The sequence below is a fragment of the Puma concolor genome, chromosome B4, assembly GCF_028749965.1.
Source record: "Puma concolor isolate L17-30 chromosome B4, mPumCon1.1.hap2, whole genome shotgun sequence".
Classification (NCBI taxonomy): Eukaryota; Metazoa; Chordata; class Mammalia; order Carnivora; family Felidae; genus Puma; species Puma concolor.
Window position 1 is genome coordinate 29,765,320 of NC_141673.1, and position 23,916 is coordinate 29,789,235.

Below are 23,916 nucleotides of genomic sequence, written 5' to 3' on the forward strand. Positions count from 1 at the left end.
AAGAAAGCTCAAATTATATAATGCCACAGACCTGATAGATAGAATGATTTTGCTTTCAATATTCACAGATTCCATCCTTGAAGATTGATTTGTCACTATATTTACTGCTGATGTCAGTCCTCCTCTTTTAGATTTGGCTGGTCTACCTTGTATAGGGAATAGAGTGTGTTTCCATGAGGTGAGAGTCACTTTTGAACAAGGACTCATGGTCTCAAAATAATGAATATGTATAACGGAAGTAAGAAATGAAGTACTTCAGAGGAGAATAACACAACTAAGACTTGGATACTATGATATCTACCTATTTTACAGGTATTCAAGCATATAAATCCTTTGTTTTTATTAGTGAGATGAAAGGATCCATAAAAGTTACTGGACTCACTCAAAATCACAAAGCCAGCTGTGGTAGGCTGGATTAGAAGTGGGGTATCTTGGCTAACAGGAATCTTTTTTAAATTAAGTCAGTAAATGATCATTTGTTTACGGTGGTCATCTACCAAAAATATAGCAACTTATCCACACAACCAATCATCCAATGACATTCTGAATCCCTTTTTACACAAGGCTAAGTCAGATAAATAAAAAGGTACAAGATATTTGGTTAGCCTCAGGGAGAGTTTACAGGATTAAGACATTCAGGTAGAACTGGTTATTCATGTAGAAGGAGGCCAAATTCACCCAGGAGTTTAAAAATAAATAAGTCTCCAAAGAAAAACACCAACTGTGAGTGATTCAATCAAAGAATGGTTTCTTCCATTTAAATCCACATTTTAATAAACTTCGTTTTCTTTTAGGGTTTTCATAATAATGAATCAAAAGATATATATTTTTCCATGTATTTTAATGTTATTTTGGCTATTTCTAATCAAACAGTAGAGATCTGTAGGGAATCATCTCAAAATAGGCATACACCCATTGTTTAGCTCACATGACCTTGTTCTAACTGACTTCTCTGCATTCATATTTTTTAAATGCCATGTGAGATAGAAACAGCATAAATCTCTTGTTTGTGGCATTTAAGATTTCTGTATCTTTCAGACTTTCCAAGTCTACAGTGAATAAATAGTACATGTTCTACTTACTTTCAGTGGACTATAAGATGTAAAAGGCGCTGGAGATGAAAGCACTTTGCAATCTGCGAAGAGTTAAAAAGAAGTTAGTTGCCATTACGATAAAGGTCATGATGGTGAAGACGATGCTAGTTGCTTTAACACGTTTTCTTTCTGTTATCTGACACAGCCGAATATGCAATTAAAGTTATTAAAGCTGTGTTGCTGTTGATTGGCCCCTTATAGCAATGTAGTAAGTCAGTGGAGTTCTGAATTTTGATCAGGACTTTCATAAGTTATGTGAATGTTGGTAAGTTCCAAATCCACATCTGAATATTCTTTGCTATACCTAGACAAAAATTTAAAAAGAAAGAAAATCGCATTTTATTGGATCTCAGGATAGTGTGTGACTCATTTTAATTTTGATATTAAATATTTTTTAAAAAATCCTAGAATATTTTTGGCTAATTGGGAGATTAGAGGCCCTTTATAAAAGATCATAATGTATATGAATAAAAATATTAATACTTCTATTACTTTTACTATGTATTTCTATTTTAATTCTTATCCTCAGAGGCTCTGATATTATTTTTTAGGTTTATATATTTATTTTGAGAGAAAGTGAGCATGAGCAGGGGAAGGGCAGAGAGACAATGAGAGAGAGAATTTCAAGAAGCTCCACGCTGTCCGTACAGAGCCGAGCATGGGGCTCGATCTCATGAATCATGAGATCATGACTTGAGCTGAAATCAAGAGTTAAACGCTTAACTGACTGAGCCACCCCGGTTGTCTTCTGCTACCAATTTCAGTTTTTTTTTTTTCATACTTTAATTTATGGAAATTTTCTAAGCTACCTAAAGTGTATTCTCAAGGAAAGAAGATGAAAGTTTTCTCTCCATCCATTTCATGCATTCCCCCATTTTCTTTCCAAATAACCATAATTCCTTTATGGATTCAAACTGTAATAAGAGCTATTCTACAATGATGCAGTGATACTATTGTGACAATCCACTTTCATCACCCTCAGTGCTACCCAACTTGATAGAATATAATATGAAGAAGAGCCCAAATATGTATATTTCACAGTGAAATCATTTATTTCTAAATTTAAAAGCAGTAAGAGGATTATTATTAAAACTCATATTTTTAATAAATGAATTTATACTAGGTAACAAATATAACTTAATTAATGGAGATGAAATGAAGTCAAAACAGTAAGACAGTATCAAAGTTAGATTGCTCAACCCACAATTAGCTCCCAGAAGTGAGTAGGATTTTTTTAAAGCCTAAATTAAATAACTGAGTGATTCAGTTCAGAATATAATAGTTACTCCCTACAAGTTTGAAAAAAAGTTAAAAGAACTTGTTCTTACTTTGCAATCCTATAATTCCTTTCTTTTAAGCACATTTTTTGAATCCACAACTATATGGTCAATTAATCTTCAACAAAGCAGGAAAGAATATACGATGGGAAAAAGAGTCTTTTCAACAAATGATGTTGGGAAAATGGGACAGCAACATGCAAAAGAATGAAATTGAACCACTTTCTTTAACCATAAACAAAAATAAATTCAAAATGGATTAAAGACCTAAATGTGAGACTTGAAACCATAAAAATCCTAGCAGAGAACACAGGGAGTAACCTTTTTGACACGGGCTGTAAGAGCTTCTTTCTAGATAAGCCTCTGGAGGCAAGGGAAATAAAAGCAAACATAAACTATTGGGACTTCAAAATAAAAAGCTTCTGCACAGCAAAGGAAACAATCAACAAAACTAAAAGGCAACTGACAGAACAGGAGAAGATATTTGCAAGTGACACATCTGATAGTATCCAACATACAAAAAGAACCTATAAAACTCAACATCCATAAAACAAATTGATCCAATTAAAAATGGACAGAAGACATAAACAGACATTTTTCCAAAGAAGACATACAGATGGCCAACAGACACATGAAAAGATGCTCAACATCACCTATCATCAGGGAAATAAACATCAAAACCACAATGAGATGTCACCTCAAACCTGTCGAAATGGCTAAAATCAACAACACAAGAAACATCAGGTGTTGGCATAAATGTGGAGAAAGGGGAATCCTCTTGCACTGTTGGTGGGAATGCAAACTGGTGCAGCTGCTGTGGAAAAAAGTATGGAGGCTCTTCAAAAAGTTAAAAATAGAACTACCCTGGGATGCTTGGATGGCTCAGTCCATTGAGCGTCCAACTCTTGATTTCTACTCAGGTCATAATCCCAGGGTCATGGGATCATGTCCCACATCAGGCTCCATGCTGAGTGTGTAACCTGCTTACAACTCTCTCTCTCTCTCTCCCTCTGCCCCTGTCTCCAGACCACGCTCTCTCCCTCTCTCTCTCAAAAAGAAATAAAAAACAAAACATTGAACTATCCTGTGATCCGGCAATTCCACTATTAGATATTTACCCAAAGAATACAAAACTACTAACTAATTCAAAGGGATACATGCACCCTGATGTTTACAGCAGCATTATCTACAATAGCCAACTTACAGAGACAGCCCAAATGTCCATCAACCGGTGAATGGATAAAGAAGATATATATATACATATATACGTATATATATATATACGCATATGTAGTGGCATATATATATATATGTATGTATACACACACATATGGAATATATATATGGAATATAACTCAGCCATTAAAAACAATGAAATCTTGCCATTTCCTATGACATGGATGAAGCTAGGGAGTATAATGTTAAGCAAAATAAGTCAGTCAGAGAAAGACAAATACCATATGATTTCACCTATATGTGGAATTTAAGAAACAAAACAAATAAACAAAGAAAAAAGAGAGACAGAGGCAAATCAAGAAACAGACTTTAACTGTAGAGAACAAACTGATGGCTATCAGAGCGGAGGTGGGTAAGGCGGATGAATTAAATTGGAGTGGGATTAAGGAGTACACTTGTGATGAGCACTGTGTGATGTATGGAAGTTTTGAATCACTGTATTGTACACTGAAACTAATATAACACTGTATGTCAACTAACTAGAATTAAAATACTTTTCAAAAAGTAATAAAATAAATATATTTTTAAATATATTAAAATATTTTAATGGACAAAAATTACAGATATAACATTTTTAAATATATTACTATATTTTTATATTTGCATCTCATCTTTAAAAACTAAATATAGCTAACAACAAAAGCCTTGGCCACCATCTCAGTGTTTTGCCTCCCCAGAACTATTGCCTAATATCAGCAATATATTTCTGTGAATGTTTTTACACCTTTACCACATATGTCTATACCATTGACAATCATGCTGTTTAGTGTGCTTTAAGGTTTACATTATGATTTTTATATCGTACATAGCACTCCATTGTCTTAGTTCCCCCAAATCATAAGTAAAATCACAATAAGGTCAAATAAAATTTTAACTGTTTCTATTCATTGAATGTGTCTTTTAATTTTTTGTAATGTTTATTTATTTTGGGGCGAGACAGAGTGTGAGGGGGGAAGGGGCAGAGACAGAGACAGAATCTGAAGTAGTCTCCAGGCTCTGAGTGGTCAGCACAGAGCCGATGCAGGGCTGAACTCACAAATGGTGAGATCATGACCTGAGCTGAAGTCAGACCCTTAACCAACTGAGCCACTCAGGCACCCCAAATGTGTCTTTTAAAAAGCTCCCTTTCTGTCACCTTTTCATCAAAAGATATTTAAGAATGCAAAACAAGAAAGGTCAATAATAACATTCACCATTTGCAAGGGTGCCTGGGTGGTTCAGTTGGTTAAGTGTCCAACTCTTGATTTCGGCTCAGGTCATGATCTTGAGGTTCGTGAATTCCAGCTCCCGACAGGCTCTGCACTAACAGCATGGAGCCTGCTTGGGATTCCCTCCCTCCCTCTCTGCTCCTCCCCCCCCCTCAAAATAATAAATAAATAAACATTTTAAAAAATTCAACATTTGCAGTACCTACCTATAGCCAGACCTGTAGCTTTCACATTCTAGTAAGCAAATACTCCTTAGTTCTGTCTCCTCTTAAGCAACATGGTGTTGACACAGGAATGAATTAGTGTGAGACACTATTAGGATCTGATATAATACATTTAGCTAAGACAGTGACTTGGCATCATGAAATTCATTTCTTCATTTTCTGAACTGGTAAAATAAGTGTATAGAGAGATGTAGATCTGACACCTGCTTCATTCAACTTCATTATATAACTGAAAAAAAGAAAGCAGGGAAATGAGCTTACCAATTACAAATTGATGCAATGCAAATGTTCTTTGGAAGTCAATTATTTGGAATTTCACAGATATGTCTTCACAGATACAATGTTATACACAGTGATTATTATCCATTCAGCACAGGGAAGTCTAGTGATTTCGCACAATGAGTACAAGGTTTAGAACTCTATGCAAATTAAAAAGTACTACCAATATTTATATGAAGAAATGCTATATGATAGAAAATGTGAGTTTCTAGGCATATTTACATTCCTACTGCAATGAGTCAGGAAGTTCTGTCCACAGCTCCCCATCTCTACCAAGCATCAGGAATAAGATATTTCCACAGACAAATACTGTCTCTATTTGACAGCACTTGAGGCCAAGGATCCAGTTGGTGTCTCAAGAGTTAGCAGCTGCGGTGGGCCACTCTTTAATGAAAGACAATCTGAGGAAAAACATCAAGGAAGGGGACTCCACAAGAAAAGGCCTAAGGACTTATGGGTGTCAGTGGTCCCTGATACCATGTGCCTCCATCTTGAAACAGTTTATCAGTCACCTCCTTTCTCTTATTCCACTTACTTTAGACATTGGCCTAATATTCTCTATTTCATTGCTTCACTCTTCCTTTTGACAAGTGTTTCCCATTATGTCCTCCATGGGAGGAAATCAGTCTGATTATGTGGCCTATTTTCGGAGTCAAATTCAATGGACCATTTGGCCAAATCTCCATGAATGAAAGACTTCAAAATTTTGACTTCTACTTTTTTTTTCAAGTGTATTTATTTGAGAGAGAGACAGAGAGAGAGAGAGAGAGAGTCTCAAGCAGGCTCCATACTGTTAGCACGGAGCCTGATGTGGGAAACTCATGAACCACGAGATCATGACCTGAGCCGAAACCAAGAGTCAAATGCTTAACTGACAGAGCCACGCAGGTGCCCCTTGGCTCCTACTTTTATCACCAAATAAGCTTATGTATACAGTCATGAGAATACATCAAAAGGAATGAAAGATGATATTCATAAGTCTTTAATTATTAAATTTAAGGAATAAAATAATTTATCATATTTATAATATTGTCTTGTACTTCTTTGGTTTTTAATATAGTTAGATCTCAAAAGTATGTATGAAAACTGATCTCTTCTGAACTCTGAGAAGGCAAACCTATACCATTCCTAAAGACAAAAAAGACCTGCTCATTTGAACTTTCCTTTTGTAGTGAAAATTCTCATCATCCTCATTTTATGTTTTTGAAAGAGCACCAGGGTACAACCACCTGGCCTGAATGCCATTGCTTCTCCTACTGCAACTGAGAAAGACGTCCCTAACTGATGAGGGTGTTCTTTCTTGCTGAGACAACACACCGGACTCAAGCCTTTCTAAACATAGCATTCCAAGAAATCACTAAAGATTTATCAGTTAGCAAGTGAGATGAACTATACGTATGACCTGTAACTTAGATGGTATAGGAAATATCAAATTATAGTGATTTGCTAAAATGAGTCTCTGAGTATAAAAGGACTGAAGATTTAATTACCTCAGAAGAGGCAGAAAAAGAGACTCTGCCTCTCTAAGGCATCAGATTAGCTGAATGTGAAGGAATGCAGGATGTAGAATAATGTTGGGGCAACGTGAGTGACCTGAGAAAAATAGCATAAGGAACTGAAGATGCTACCCTGAAACCTTAGAGGTGGAAAGGAGAAGTTGGAAAAAAAAATTAAGTTTATTTTTATTCTCCCATATACCCTCTCTTCCACATCATTCCTGTTCTTCCCAAAGTCCCTTCTGGACCAACCTTGTATAATATAATATTAGAGTTGATATGAAGGTAGGGGCTACTTAGAAGTAGTTGACAGAGGAGAAGGAAAAGAAAATCCCCAAAAACAATAGTGAAGAGGGAAGCATAATCATCGCGCTCTTGGGAGAAATTCTCGTAAATGATTTTTCATACATAATGACATGTAGATGATGATGTAGTGTGTTGGAGTATGGCACAAATTGTACAGTATCCTTTATTCCAATAAATTTCCTCGTAAAAAAGTTTATTTATTTATTTATTTTGAGAGAGAGAGAGAGCACATGCGTGTGGTGGAGGGGGCAGACAGAGAGAGAGAGAGAGAGAGAGAGAGAGAGAGAGAAAATCCCTAGCAGGCTCCCTACTGTCAATACAGAGCCTGAACGGAGCTTGAACCCACAAACAGTGAGATCATGACCTGAGCCGAAATCAAGAGTCAGATGCTCAACTGACTGAGCCACCCAGGCACCCCTATTCCAATCAATTTCCTAATTAAGTTCCACTATGTGTATGTGTCCTACTGTCCCTAAAAGGGGAAGGAGAGAAACACTGGGATCATGTAGCATGGTGCCTGGTGGCAGGTGATCTTCTTTAAAGGATTGGATACTCCCCCCAACACAGGTTTTTACTGTTGCCACAGGAATCTGCAAAATGCTCGTGGTATCTTATGAACACTGAAATTCCCGGTGGTTTCCACAATTGATAAAATAGAATATGAAAACAGACAGATAAGCATAGAAAAAAATCTTTCAAATGTTACCGTTATTTTAAAATAAAAACTAATTGCACAACAAACATAAGGTACTAGCTGCTGTAATAACTACACCCCAAATCATAGTTGCTTAACACAAATATTTGTGTTTATGGGTGGGTGGCATTCCATATTATCATTCAGGAACCCTGGTTTATTCTATCTTGTGTAATTTTCATGTTCAACATATGGATGCCAAGGAGGCTTTGTAGGTCATCTCACTTAGCCTGCCAGAAGGGGAAACAATTGTATAGTTTGACTGTGGAGGTCTTTTCAATCCAAACCTAAAAGTGGTTCACATTCCTTCTGCTGCATTCCATTGGCCTGGTTTTAGTCACATCAACTCAACTGACCACACGATGTACTGAGAAATGCATTCTAGCTGTGTGTCCAGAAATAAAAGAAAATGGATTTGGGTGAACATATAACCGTCTCTTCCTCACCCTACCATAGAGACACTGTTCTCTCTGAACTGTGCTAGACAGTCTCCTTGTGTTTTTCATGTAGTCCTCAGAACAAATTAATGTGGATATTCTCTTCATTTTATAGATGTGGGAAATTCAAGATTATTTGGACTGGATCAGGACTTGCTGTATAGACAGCATCAGAACTAGAAATTTACTTATTTCAAAATTTAGTAAATGGATTCCAAAGGCCAGTCCATGGGCAGCTGCAATACAATTCTTTAGAGAACATGTTTAAATATAGCTTGATGGGAAAAAGCCCTGGAGATTCTCATTCAGTAACTTTGGGTTAAAGCCCAGTAATATATATTTTTAAAAAGCTCCCTAGGTGGTTCTATGTATGTCCAGAATTGGGACCAGCTGCTCTGAGTTTTCTTGAAGTCAATCACCAAATGGACCCTACAGGGGCATGAAAATTAGCTGTAATCAATTGCTCTCACAGGACATAAACAACATCAGACCATTCCCTCATTCTATCAATCTTTCATTAAATATGAAGAGAGGACATTGAAGTATTCAGTAGCTTCTCAGGACAAACTGGTAACACGATGATGATATTTGAATGGTAGCACTTGTCCATATGGGAGTGAACTGAAGGATATAGTAATTCCAAGTGACATTAATCATCAAGCAGACATGAAATAATAAGTTTGGTAACAACAACCAGATCATTACTCAGCTGGGTGGCATTTGAATTGGTATCCTAAAAAGCTCCCACTGTTTTGTTTCCAAAGCTGAGTCTCTATCTTAAAACACTGTGAGCATTGGTGTTACTGGAAATGATAATGGTTAGACAAAATTTTCCTCATTTGTCCAAACTAAAAGTGTACACTATACTTTGCATCTTCCCCTAAATGGCTGTTCCGAAAATCTTGGAGACATGGAGAAACTTTGCTAAAGGACATTTCCTGTTTTGAGCTCTTTGATATTAGTGTAATCTCCCACTGTTAACCTTAAGAGTACATCTGAGTTTTTAATCTAACATTGTTCTGTGTCAATTCAGATAACAACACATCATTCTTTAGAACAGATTCTGTTAGTCTTTGTGACACTTTTGCAGCTCTAGCTGGAAACATAAAAGGATGCATTCTACAGTTTGAAGTTAGGATGCAAACTACAGTTTGTAGTTACATATATGTATATATGTATGTATGTATATATATGTATATATGTATATATACAATGATATGTATTGTATACAATATATAATATACATTATAATATCAAATATATGATATATATTGTATATACAATATACAAATGTATATATATACAATATATAGTATAATATATACATTCTCATTATACTAGTATATATATCCTTAGTGTACACATATACTAAATTACCAAACACATGAATACACTAGTGGAGAGCATACACATATTGAAATTACCAGCTATTACTTAAATCCAAATTTACAAGACTATAAAACACCAGATTAAAAATAACTTGCATAGTCCCCTCCACTTAATTTCAAAAGGGTTCAGGAAACTGATGTTTGCTAAAGCACTCAGTCACACAACATTTGCACATTTGGACAATATTTAATATAAGCCATTATTTGAAATTACATATAGCTCACTTAATAAAAAGGTAAAATCTGCTGTTCTCTTTGTCTTTTAAAAATTATTTCCATGTGTTGTAATTTAGCATGGTATAATTTGTTTCGAAAATTAAAGTAATAAAACCTTAGTTTGTTGTGTGTCTGAATGGTGGCAATGATTGTCTCAGTGGGTGGCTGCAAATGTGGGGAGAAGTCATTGTCAAGATATGCAGACAGAATAAATACTATTTACTAAGGGCTAATGTATAAGAACTAATAATAGACATATTGTTGCATGAAAAAATTACCTCCCTAGGAGAACTAGAAGAGTTAGCTTCACTGCAGTTAGCATGCATATGTTTTCCTTCTAAACCACTAAAATAACCTTCTGGGGAAAAAAAAAAGGAATCTAGAGCAATCTTCTCTTTGTCATCTTTTTGTGTTGCATTTTCTGGGATTGTGTGGTAGCCTATGAAGTTAGTAGTAATTAATGATGATTATAATCATTGGATTATTAATATTTTAGAAGCATGTTAAAATGATTATTGTACTCATGTGAAGCACCATGAACACATGTAATTGTGATAATGCTGCCTATTACTTTAGTAATTCAAGCAATGAGTGCATAATAAGAGACCAATGAAGGACAATTTCAAAATGAGTGTATGTGTATTCATGTAAGAGGAAAATTATTAAAATGCAAAGCTAATCAGCTGGACAAGAAACTTTCTAGAACTGTTCATTCTCAGACCTTCTTCTGCAGAGAGTTTTGAATTTTCCCAAAGCAACACCCTCTACAAAGAGTGAAATTTTGAAAAGTTTTCTTGGATCTATAAAGTTCCAAGTGCCAAGGCACAGAAACTTTCTGTCAAGATCTAATGTGCTCAGATATGAAAATACCAACATAGATAAAAACGAAGATGTGGCTCTCACATACTTTTTTTCTCTGATGAATTCTTTCAAAACTACAAATGAGTTTGTTTCTGCTTTACAAGAATTTGGTCATGGCTGGTAATTTTGAGCCTATTAAATGGAAAATAGAAGGAAATGTCAGACTCCTCTGTGAAGCACCTTTTGTTGAATTTCTAAATTAATTTCACAACAGCTCTATGGGATCAATAATATCATTAAACCCATTTTACTAAAGAGGAAAGACAGACATAGAGATATTAAGTTGCTAGTCTGAAGATGCACAGTTCTCTAGCAGCAAAGATATCAAACCCTGGCAGGCTGTCTCCAGAATTTAAGCCCAAGGCTACTTCTCTACACTATGGTACACAGAATTTAAAAACTACGTGGGCAGAAAAGCATTCTTACCCAAAGGCTTACAGCTTAGTTGAGGAGATAGAACATAAATACCAAAAACGCATTTTCCGAGTTGTAAGTAGGCGTCTTTTTAAATTCAGACGAAAGAGTAGGTAGATCTCTTCCTTTGCATATACACTGACCGAGGTAGAATTCAGTGAAATACTTAGCTCATGCAACTGGATTTAAGAAGACTGATTATTACCTCTCTTCTGCTAAAATTCATTTGTCCACTATTTCAAAGGATATAGTGAAATCTGAGGTTCTATTTTTATAATTTTTATATAAATTCACAATTGTTCTCTTTGCACAATAAAACAAGCTATGTTCTTTTTAAATACATTAATCATCTGTAATTTGTTCATATGAATTTAATGAGTGGTTTCTATTCATTTGCTAATAGTTTGTCTGTGTAATATAATATTACAAATTTCAATGAGCGGAGTGAAAGTATTCCCTCTTTTTATAATATTTATTTTTTATATAGAAAAAGGAATTCAGGGCGCCAGGGTGGCTCAGTCGGTTAAATGTCCGACTTCATCTCAGGTCATGATGTCGCGGCCTGTGAGTTCGAGCCCCCTGTCGTGCTCTGTGCTAACAGCTCAGAGTCTGCAGCCTGTTTCGGATTCTGTGTCTCCCTCTCTCTCTGACCCTCCCCCACTCATGCTCTGTCTCTCTCTGTCTCAAAAATAAATAAACGTTAAAAAAAATTTTTTTAAAAAGGAATTAAAGTTGAACAAAAGATGCAAATGCCCCTCAACAATAAAATAAATAAATAAAATTTTACTAAAAAGATTCTTTTAAAAAATGACATGTAGGGGTGCCTGGGTGGCTCAGTTGGTTGAGCGTCCAGATTAGGCTCAGGTCATGGTCTCACCGTTGGTGAGTTGGAACCCCACGTCGGGATCTGTGCTGACAGCTCCGAGCCTGGAGTCTGCTTTAGATTCTGTGTCCCCCTCTCTCTGCCCCACCCCTGCTTATGCTCTTTCTCTGTCTTTCAAAAATAAATAAACATAAAAAAATGACACGTAAAATACTTTAAGTTTCATTAAAATAGAAGATCGAAATAATGGGAATATTCAATAAGTATTTTTCAGAGATTAGTAAAATGATTTGAAGACTATTAAAATCAAATTGAAGCTAAGATAGTATAGAAAATAATCCAATAGTCATCAGGTTAAATCCCACAGACAGGTTCACTTTACATCTTCAAAATGAGGGAAAAAAATCTATTTTAACATGTTTTCCTTTAAATTAAAGTTAATTTGATTGAAGACAAAAATCAGAAACAGAACATACAGTAAATACTGGCAATGAGAATATTACACATTGACATTAAAGGAATTTGAATAAAGCCATATATTTGAAGTTATGGTCATAACTTGAAAATTTTCAATTATTTAGGAAGAATGAGAATAAGCAAACTAAGCCAAATGTGTTGTATGTGAGAATTATCTGTGGAGCTCTGTTCTGTAAAATGAAAAAATCCACAAAGGTTCTGATTATTCACATTTGATGTTGGGGAAGAAAATTCTCCTGAAATTCTTTTATTTTTTTTAATGTTTACTTATTTTTTTGAGGGGGATGGGCATAGAGAGAGAGAGAGAGAGCGAGAGAGAGAATGAGAATCCCAAGCAGGTTCCACGCTCAGTGCAAGCCCCACACAGGGCTCAATCTCATCACCACAAGATCACAACCTGACCCAATATTAAGAGTTAGAGGCTGGGGCACCTGGGTGGCTTGGTGGGTTAAGTGTCTGACTTTGGCTCGGGTCATGATCTCACAGTCCGTGAGTTCGAGCCCCGCATCGGGCTCTGTGCTGACAGCTCAGAGCCTGGAGCCTGTTCCAGATTCTGTGTCTCCCTCTCTCTCTGCCCCTCCCCTGTTCATGCTCTGTCTCTCTCTGTCTCAAAAATAAATAAATGTTAAAAAATAAAATAAAATAAAAGAGTTAGAGGCTTAACCAAGTGAGTCACCCAGGCACCCCCTAAAGTCTCCTGAAATTCTAATGCAGGTGATCTTTGGCCCACTTTGAAAAACAGTAACTGAACATTAAACTCAAGATTCTGCTTTCCAAATGGAAAAGGGAATATCTAGTTTTAGGCAAAGCTTTTTAAATACTCACTTGTCACAAGCATCCAACATAGCACAATTAAATCTTACTTATATTACTAGGAGGTAAAACAACAAAACTGTACAGGAGGAAGAACAAATCTTTTACTTTCTTCCCTACACATTCTTTGATCTTGATCTCTGCCTTAGAATTTAATTCACAGACATGGAGTCATTAAAGAAAATTGCTAATGCCAATGTTTCTGTTTTCTTTGAACTAAGACTCTCTGAAGGTGTGTGCCTCAATAGGGTGGCAAGTTAGAACCCCAGAAAATTAGAGGCCAGTACTGGATTCTTCTATAACAGAAATGCCCAAAGGTCTTTAAGAAAATGTTCCCTTATATTTGACTTTAAATTACTCAGTGCTTTCTGTAACTGTCTAGTGTATCCAAAAAAAATTGAGCTTTAGGAAGAGAAGGAGCTTATTCTCAAATTTTTGTTATCAAAAGAGAACCAAGAAATGGGAGAATTGTATGGCATATGAATTACATCATAATAAAGCTATTTGGAGAAAAAAAAAGATGAGAGAATCAAGATATCTGGAACAACTCACAAATCCAATTACAAGGCAGTCTGAATAATGAATGACTAAAGAGCAATATATGGGAGGAAATATCTCCCTAGTATCCATGGGAATACTGGAAAGGATGTTGGACTTGTCACAGTATTAAGTGAGAGACTTCACAAGTTATTTTAAATAATAAAAGGAAGGATAGCTCTAGAATGCTAGATATTTTGAAGACACAACAATTATGCTTGGATAACCACCAAAGAAGAAGAAGAAGAAGGAGAAGGAGAAGAAGGAGAAGGAGAAGGAGAAGAGGGGAAAAGGAAAGGAAGAAAAAGAAAAGAAAAAACTAAAACTAAAAAAGCTAAAACTTTTTATAATATTTAAATTTTGTAATACCGCTTGATTGATAAACTGTCCTTGGAACACAGTACATATTGTGGCTCATGGGGTTCTAGAAGAGAAAACAGCTCATATAAGAGGGATCACATTTGTGCTAACATTAATATTGAGTAAATCAATAACCAAACGTATATTAATTAATTTCTGGCTTTTACTTTCTATATATTCACCTAAATACATGAGAAAAATATGAACTGACCAAATTGTCAAGCAATTATGTACCAAAATTCTTTTTACATTGAAGTTTTCTCTTGAGTTTGAAGAAAAACTATCACAGGAATCAGAATATGAGTAAACATAATGAAACAATGGAGAACAATCAGCAATCTTAAATCCTTTGCAGAACTCTATGGAGAATGAACAAATGGATGAACTAATAAGTTAAAGAAAGATTAGCAAATTTGAAATATATAATATATTTTTCCCTTTGTGGAATTTGTGTCCTACTTTATCATTTACAGCTTAGGATGTAAATAAATTCAGGATTTATATATAAATGAAAATTAAGAAGATATTCATAAGTCACTCTTTCAAAAAAGGGGGAGAAAGCCATATAAGTTCTATATATGTGAACAGAATAGAAAACTGTCATCTTTCGTTAGAAAAACAAGTGTTTTTTAGTGGTTATGCCCTCTTTTTAGTATCAATTATGCTGGCCATTGTTATTCTCAGATAGAAAGAACAGATTTTCTTCTTATTTCCCTTCTACGCTTTGTTTTGAATACCGCTACTTAGTTAAGGTTTCCACAGAGAAATTGTTGTTAACATAGTCATTTTTTCTTATACGTTAGTTCCAGCTCTGCAAGTTCTATCTCTGAATATACTAAAACATGTCTAAGAAAATGAATAAGGACAAAAGAAATTTATATAAGACATTAAGCACATTGACCCATATCATGGTTGTCCAACAGACCTAGTACTCTGAGTTGTATTAATTTAAGGCTTTATTGTGAAATCAGTCTTTTCTAAGACATAAGCAGAAGAGAACATGGGCCAGAGAGCATTACTTTACTAAAGACTTAGTGATATTTAAAGATCATACTGGCAAGATTTTAATTAGGATAAATTTTTGTTAATTTAAATGTATCAAAAAATATATATCTTAATTTTAAAATTCTTTCATCTTAAAGCAAACAAAGCTTGTTATTCTTTCCATAAGATGTTAATAAGATGGTGACAAATTCTTGGTATTTTTAACATAATTAACAGTAGATTATTTAGGATCTTTCAAGCTACTTTGCGATGTGGTTTTTGTTTTTAACCTCCTTATAATTAGGCCAAAGATAACAGTTTAAAATTAAAATTAAAATCGCTAAATTTTGATGGATTTTTTGAGATATCCTATTGCCCAATGTGATAACTCTCTCAGTAAATTTAGTATGTCATGATTGTAACAAAATGACAAAGAGTTTTGTGGTTGTAAAGCTTAAAGACCTCGGAAGACAATGACTTTTATCAACTTAGAGAGTATAATCAGAATGAGAAAAAAAAAAATCAAACTGGATCAAACTATTAAATAAGTGATTTATTTTTTTTTGCCTTGGAGGTAATTTATATACATAATTTGATCAGGTAAGATGGAAAGATCACTGATCACTGAGTCAGAATCCCTGGAGACTTGTCTTATTCAATACAGTTATGACCTGTTTCCACATCTATAAAAAGAAGGTATTGGACTGAGTCCTTAATGATCCTTTCCCGCCAGATTTCACACTTCATTATTACAACCAAAATATACATTTCCTCTAGAGATTTTCATTTCCCTACATTACAAAAATTACATAGTTATTGGGTATTCATGTTCTTGGAATCATGAAACATATTCTGTTTACTGTTAACTTGAAAACCTATGGAAAATATTGGAATTATTCTGTAGCTGTCTTCTAATCCGATTTGATAAATGTTTATCAAATATTTATACACTGAGAAGGAATTGTAATGGTAGAAATATGAAATCACAAAATTCCAGGCCAATGCTGGAAGATAAAGTATTACATGGTGAAGTGTCATCCATGTTGTTATGTGTTACATTAGCTTATAAAACAACTAAAAAAGGAGTGCTCTCTTTTGTCATGAAAGGAAAGTGTTGTGGAAGAAATAGCTTTGTGGCAATACTTAGATTGTTTGAATTTCAAAATGAAAGATTTTTGAGCGATATAAAGAGGAATTGAATAGAGGAAACAACAGACTTACACAGAAATAGTTGTAAAATCACAGAGTTCAGGTTATGGTGAATTGTAAATCATACTGATTAAACCAACTTGCTAGCTCTCCTAATCTAAGAGTCTGGCTTTCAGTGGAATGTGCTCTTCTCTTTTTTTCCTTTATGATTGATGGCCCTGGTCCAGCCACATTCTTCTTCTCAGGCCCCACTGTAACCAACAATACAATTTTCAGAAAAGAAAAAAAAAATATGTATCTTCAATGATTAAAGAATTGTTCAGGGGCACGTGGGTGGCGCAGTCGGTTAAGCGTCCGATTTCAGCCAGGTCACGATCTCGCGGTCTGTGAGTTCGAGCCCCGCGTCAGGCTCTGGGCTGATGGCTCAGAGCCTGGAGCCTGTTTCCGATTCTGTGTCTCCCTCTCTCTCTGCCCCTCCCCCGTTCATGCTCTGTCTCTCTCTGTCCCAAAAATAAATAAACGTTGAAAAAAAAATTAAAACAAAAAAAAAAGAATTGTTCATACCAAAATTAATTAATTGCACTTAAAGGACCCTTGCTTGGTCCATCTGCCTTCTGTGACACTCTAGTGGGACTTGTTGGATTTTTCTAAGAAAGAACTAAAGTATTCTTCATCTTTGGTTCTCTTATTTGTTCATTCACCTAATAAAAAATCAAAGAGAACGAATTACATGTAATATTTGTTTTAACCAATAGACATACAATTATGATAAAAAGAAGGTACTCTTAACTACAGAGAATAAACCAATGGTTACTAGAGGGGAGGTAGATGGGGAAAGAGTTAAATAGGTGATGGGAATTAAAAAATACACCTGTGATGAGCACAGGGTGATGTGTGGAAGTGTTAAATTACTACATTCTACACCTGAAACTAACATAACATATGTTAACTGGAATTAAAATAAAAACTCAAAAAAAAAAAAAAAAAAGACAGGTGCTAGCTTATATTCTAGTTGGGGAAAATGGTAGATAAATTACAAATAAAGAAATTAGTTTCACATAAGTTCTCTCAAATAAATAAAAAGAGAAAAATGAATTAGAATGAATTAGGGGAACAAATGTGAGAAGAGTTAAATTATGAGAAAGAGGAAGTCATAATAATATTGAAGGAAGGACTCCCTAGACCTGACTACATGACTACCTGACCTGTCTCACTCCCCTCTTTATCAGGCTTACTTCAACACCATTCAAGGCTCAGTTCAGATGTCATTTCACCAGGAAAATTTTTTTGATGACAAGATTGGATTAAGTGCCCAATCTCTACTCCAAAGTTAGCACTTATCCTAGTGAATTGCAATTTCCTGTTTCCTTGTCTGTTACCCCACTGGATATATTGAATGTAGACTAATGTAAAAATGATAAACTCTGGCATTCTATAAAACTGCATCTTGACTTATCTCTTGAGGCACTGGTAATTCATGTCTGATCTCCTGAGATACAGGGCTTCATGTCTAGGCCAAACTTTTTGGCAAATTCTTGTGTGACCTTTCTTTAATATAAGCTTCATGTTTCCTTTTTAAAAATAAACTATCAACAAGGATTTTTTGATCAGATGAGGTTCTAGAGACAGAAAAAAATTGTTTTAATTAATTTTTTTTTTACATTTATTTATTTTTGAGAGACAGAGAGAGACAGAGCATGAGCAGGGGAGGGGCAGACAGAGAGGGAGACACAGAATCCAAAGCAGGCTCCAGGCTCCGAGCTGTCAGCACAGAGCCCGACACAGCGCTCAAACCCACAAACCACGAGTTCATGACCTGAGCCAAAGTCAGATGCTCAACAGACTGAGCCGCCTAGGCACCCCTGGAGACAGAAAACTTTAACAGAACAAAAGAAAAAGTTAAGTTGCCATTACATTTAACTTAAAAGCTGCCAAAAGTGTCAAGTTTCCAGTTCCCTTCCAAAGATTTATAGTAAAAACAATGTCTTGATTCTGCAAAGCTAGAAAAGTGGCTCAAATCCTTAGAGTAGTTCCCTGCACTTGGGGAGGCTCCCCACATCTGTATTTAAAAAAAAAATAGAAGTAATCTTAGAAATTATCACACTGCTACCCTGCACAATAACATTTAATATAGATGAGAACGCATCCCTATACTTTTACTTTGAAGTATAACCTTTTTGTGTATTAATTACGTCACCATTCACTTCTCAGAGCATTTTTGTTTTACAGAAAAGAAAAATCACCAGAGTATACCTTTTCAAACAATGTTACATGACTGATTGATGTATGTAACTTTTCACAAGTATGTGTGTCTAAAAATGTATGTGAATGTGTATTATGCCTTTTGTTTTTCTGATTTGTCTTATTCCTAGCCCACTAAGACTTATTTCCATTAGTTCTTGTTGAATTGTCTTCTACAAAAATATCAAACCTCATAATTTCTTCCTTACTCATCCTCAGCGGCCTGGGTTCCATGGTGCTCCCTAGAACTTACGGTAAGCACCTGCAATTCATGGATTTCCCAAGTATCAGAACAAATACTAGAAATTAGTACATCCTCAATATGTGTTTATTTCAAAAACCTATTTCTTACATTTTCTGGAAATATAAATTTCAAACGTGGGACTATTCCTTATATACATTCTAATTTTTGTTAGTGAGGCAATTTGTTGTTGCCCTGCAAACTGCAATTCATAATTATTCTCACCTACCCTGCTTGGAAAGGGTAGGAGCTTTTTGTTGTTTATTAGCTCCTTAGCAAAGTCTCTTCCTGGATAAAAAAGAAGGCTCAAACCTGACATGCCAAAAACCAAAACTTTGATTTATTTTTCAAAAAACTATTTCTTTACAGTCCTCCGTCCATTCTCCTAGTTGTTATATTCAAAATCCTTGGACCCATCCTGTCTCTCTCTTTTGCTTATATCCCACATCCAATCCATCAATAAATGCTGATAGCTCTAATTTCAAAATGTATCCAGAATCTTTACCTTTACTACTGTCAGATAAAACTTTGACTATAATAATCTACTTAAACTGATCTACCTTTTTCCACCCTTGTCTTCCTACTCTTACCACCTAGACTGCACAAAGCAGTGGGAGTAGGCATTTAAAATCATGAGTCAGATCATGTCACTCAAAGCTCCCCAAGGTTCTCCCATCTCAGTCAGACTAAAAAAGAATTTTCCATGCGATGTAAGGCCCTACATAAGCTGCTTCAATTCCTCTCTCTTTTCTCCTACCCTACCAATTCCTCTTTCTTTCTTCCTTTCTTCCTTCCTTTTGTACTCAATCCATCTCAAATTGAGCCCTTTACCATTCTTTACACATGACAAGCAGCCCCCCATTTCAGACTTTATGTACACTATTTTTTCTTCACAAAACATTTTTCTTTCAGATGTCCATATAGCCTTCTCTGTAATTTATTTAGATCTCTGCTCAGAGATGTGTTTCTCAGGGACAGTTTTCCTAATCACCCTTTCTAACACAGCCATTCACTCTCTTCACCCAGTCCATGTCCATTCTCGATCTCCCTACACATTTTTTTTAAACCTGACTTCATATCATATATGTGGTCATTTTTAATACTAGCCTCTACCACTGGAATATAAGCTCCATGAAATAAAACTTCATTTTGTTCAGGGCTGCCTGAGAATTGTTTCTTAATCAGAGTAATGAAGGTAGTGCTTCCCTCTGGAGCAAATCCTGGACAGTTTGGTAGCATCCCCCCTCATAAGAAGGGGGTTTCTTAAACTTGGGGTTCTTTGGCTGTGACCCACTCTGTGCACAGGATCAACCTGAGTTATTTCTCATTATCCCTGTGGGATGAGAGAACACGGAGCTCTTGTTGCTTGCTGTGCTGTAAGTTGTAAACTCCTCTCTCTCGGACTCAGGATTCTGCAAGCATCTATGTAACTGTGGAAGGCTCCTTTATTTGTGGCAAGTAGGGCAAAAATCTCAGATCCTTTACAGACCTCACCACATAGGACCCGGCACTCTCTGCTAATGCTATGTACTCCATAATCCTCAATTTACACGGTCATAACTAATACAGTTTGGGACCCAGAAAAATGCTTCTCCGTGCCTCTTGCCATATGCTCTTCAGAAGACAAAGACAACTGCCTCTCAGTTCTTGAAGATGTGTGGGTTTTGCTGCTCCCCTGGGTGATAGACATTGCTTTGGAATGCAGGGCAGTTTTGAGGGATGAAATCTTAAGGTAGAGAATGATTAACTCATAATTAATCAGAGTAATTAACTCAAAATTCTTCTCGGATTACATGAATGCAGTATGTTTTTGCATAAAGTATCATTTCATAGTAGTATTGATGATTCTTGCTTCTTTCTCTTTTCGTTTGTAGATCTAGATGTACTCAAGAATTAATGTGATGCTATCAACAGTTGCACATGGTACTTGAAGACTAGTTTACAATATTTAAACAATTCACACTATTCTTTTCTTTAATGTTGATTTGTTTATTTTGAGGGGGGTGGGAAGGAGAGAGAGGGAGAAAAGAATCCCAAGGAGGCTGTGAGCTGTCAGCGCAGAGCCTGACTTGAAGCTCGATCCCATGAACTGTGTGTGAGATCATGGCCTGAACCGAAATCAAGAGTTGGACACTTAACCAATGGAGCCATCCAGGTGCCCCCAATTCAGATGATTCTTAAAATAGAATATATGTCGTTCCAGATACAGCATGCGTGGGACATGATACCTATGCTTTGAACTGGTTTTTAGATCTAGATGCTGCTTTATGAGTCAGTAAAAATTGTTTCTATAAGTGATAATAGTTTATGCGATAAAATTAACATTTCTGTAACATATGCTCCAATAAAAATAATTTAAGCAACTTCATTTCAATGTTTAAAAATAGTATGTGAAATTCATGGTTTATGTCCAAGTTTTCTTTGAGAATTTTATTCACAATTTCAGTTGCCTCTACTTCAGTAGTCCAAAGTTTCTCTAAATTAAAAAATTATCAAGAACTACAAAGAGTTAGGAAAAGTTAATTTGGCATTATTATCAACAAAACACAGATTATATGAAAATTGGTAACAAGAATATACTTAATGATTCTGTTATAATACAAAAAAGAAAATGAATGTCATAGAATAAATGTATAATAATTTATGAATTATGTAAGTCAAACGTCACTGGCTCAAACACACAACACCAAAATATTGATAAGAATAATTAAGTTCCATTATATCTTATATTTTGCTGATTTTCAGCCATATAAAAATTTAATTTATCACATATTTTTGAATTTTAGTATGAAGGTATATTTTTCAAAGTAATTCACTTTATAAATTTTAGAAGTTAGAAATTTGGAGTCTAGGGCTCCAGTTTTACCCTGTCCCTTGTATACACGTTGCTAGGAATGAAACCAAATGCTTTATTTGGGGTATGCAGATCAGAGCAGGTTATTTGACATATTTCTTTTTTTATTTTTAATGATTTATTTATTTTTGAGAGAGACATAGTGCAAGTGGGAGAGGGGCAGAGAGAGAGGGAGACAGAGAATCAGAAGCAGGCTCCAGGCTCTGAGCTGTCAGCACAGAGCCCAGCGCAGGGCTCTAACTCATGGACTGCGAGATCATGACCTGAGCCCGAAGTTGGATGCTCACGAACTGAGACACCTAGGCACCCCAACATATTTCTATTGAATAAACAAGTGAAGGGTCACATCTGACTTTATCAATATCGGCAGTTTCTCACTTGTATATATACTTTCAGCAATTTGTCTTTTCATGTGTAATATTTTCCACATTCACTATCAGTCCTTTTTTTCCACAATTAGCCTAATCCAAGCTTTCTAATTTTTAAAGAAAGATAATGTGTAGCTATAGTTACTAGGTTACATTATTTCCTCCTTTAAAGCTCTATACACATCATTTCTCTGTCTTAGGAAATTTATTGTTTTACTGAAGTCTCTTACTAACCTGATTTTAGTTCTTTGGGGGATAATTTATTTTCTTTGCTTGGATACGTTCAGAATTCTTTCCTTGTTTTTGAAATTTAAAATATTCAGACATGCTTCAAGGTAGATGCTCCTTTTATTCACTTGTCCTAAAAATATATTAAGGCTTTTAGTTTCCAGACCCAAAATCTTTTCCTTTTTATTTTTTCCCCCATTGCTCTGGAAAGCTTTCTTCTGAAAAATGTTTGATTGTTGGCTCTATTTACTTTTTTCTGTTTGCTTCTAAATATTTATCAATGTATAATAATTTATTTGTGATGAAAGAGGTAACGCAAGTTATTTGAGGAATTAATCAGTTTATATCCTCACTAAATTCCATACCAGTAATGTATTTGTAGGTTAAAAGATACAATTATAAGGGGCACCCAGGTGGCTCAGTTGGTTAGGTGACCAACTTCGGCTCAGGTCATGATCTCCCAGTTTGGGAGTTTGAGCCCCGCGTCAGGCTCTGTGCTGACAGCTCAGAGCCTGGAGCCTAGTTCAGATTCTGTGTCTCCATCTCCCTCTGCCCATCCCCCATTCACTCGCTCACTCTCTCTCCCTCTCTCAAAAATAAATAAACATTAAAAAATAAAAATAAATAAAACAAAAGGAATATGAATCTGAGTTTTATTTCATAATACAACTTGGTTTTCTCCCTGAAATTTAGTATCAATCTTTAAAACCATGATGCACAGAAACAAAACAAATAGTAAACAGGCATGTTAGCTCATATTAAAAGTTTTGATGTCAAAAGAGGGAGATATATAAATTCAACTCTGGAGAAAGCTGTTCTCCTATGTTGTTAAAATCATCTTAATGTAGCTTTTAGTTATAAAGCTGCAAACATTTTGAAATGGCAGTGTTTGTAAAAATGTGGCACTGAGGAGTTAATGCATTCTTGGCAACATAAGGGAAGAAACAATTTTCTTTGCAGTCAGAGGTATGTCCCTGTAGATTATGTTCTCCCAGTTTCAAAAAAAAATGTTTTTAAATTTTATACTTAGATTTTATTTGTCTGAAAATTATGCTTTTACTTGTATAAAATCCTGTGTGTAGGCATGTGGGTTCTTAAGTAGTTACTTAGACTGTGAGGTAAAAATTGGAGACTGTAAAAAGGATGTTAGGCATGATCCTCACCTCACCTTGACAGAAGGATGATAAATGAGAGTGAACTATTGACTTGGCAAGTTCAACTCCACTGGCCTAGACATTTGATGTTCTCCACATGATGTTATTTTTTGCATACACTGTTGTCTTACTCAACACTCAATCCCAATACTCTTTTCTCTTTACTGTGATTTCCCATTTCCTGCAACAAGAGATGGTCATGTGGCCCATTTTGGGACAACAGGACATAAGTAGAGGTGTGCTGGGTAGGTCTTCTGGAGACGTGTTTGCTCTCCTAATAGAAGAAACAGAGGTCCCCATTCCCCACATCTTCCTGCTTTAAATGTAGGTATGTTTCTGCATCTGAGCCAGATATCAAGCTATTACAAAAAGAAACTAAAAAAAATTACAGAAATGATGAGCTTGACATTGTTGGGCCATTGGCACATTAACAACATCCTCTTACTTCCTGATTATGTAAGAAATATCAAGCTCTACTCTCATTCATGGACACTGGGACTTGTCTGCGTGATAACGACTATAACTCTGTCAAATATTCCAAGACACTGTATACTTTG

The 23,916-nt window shown here is 35.4% G+C and overlaps 1 long non-coding RNA gene across 1 annotated transcript in view; it reads right to left on the reverse strand.

Annotated features, from left to right (window-relative positions):
• Nucleotides 1-1,082: 1,082 nt before the first annotated feature.
• Nucleotides 1,083-23,916, reverse strand: part of LOC147578998 (uncharacterized) — an 81,162-nt gene continuing 58,328 nt past the window's right edge. Inside the window, exon 3 of the long non-coding RNA XR_015253111.1 lies at nucleotides 1,083-1,135. This is a non-coding gene — a long non-coding RNA (uncharacterized LOC147578998). The remainder of the gene's footprint in view (nucleotides 1,136-23,916) is intronic.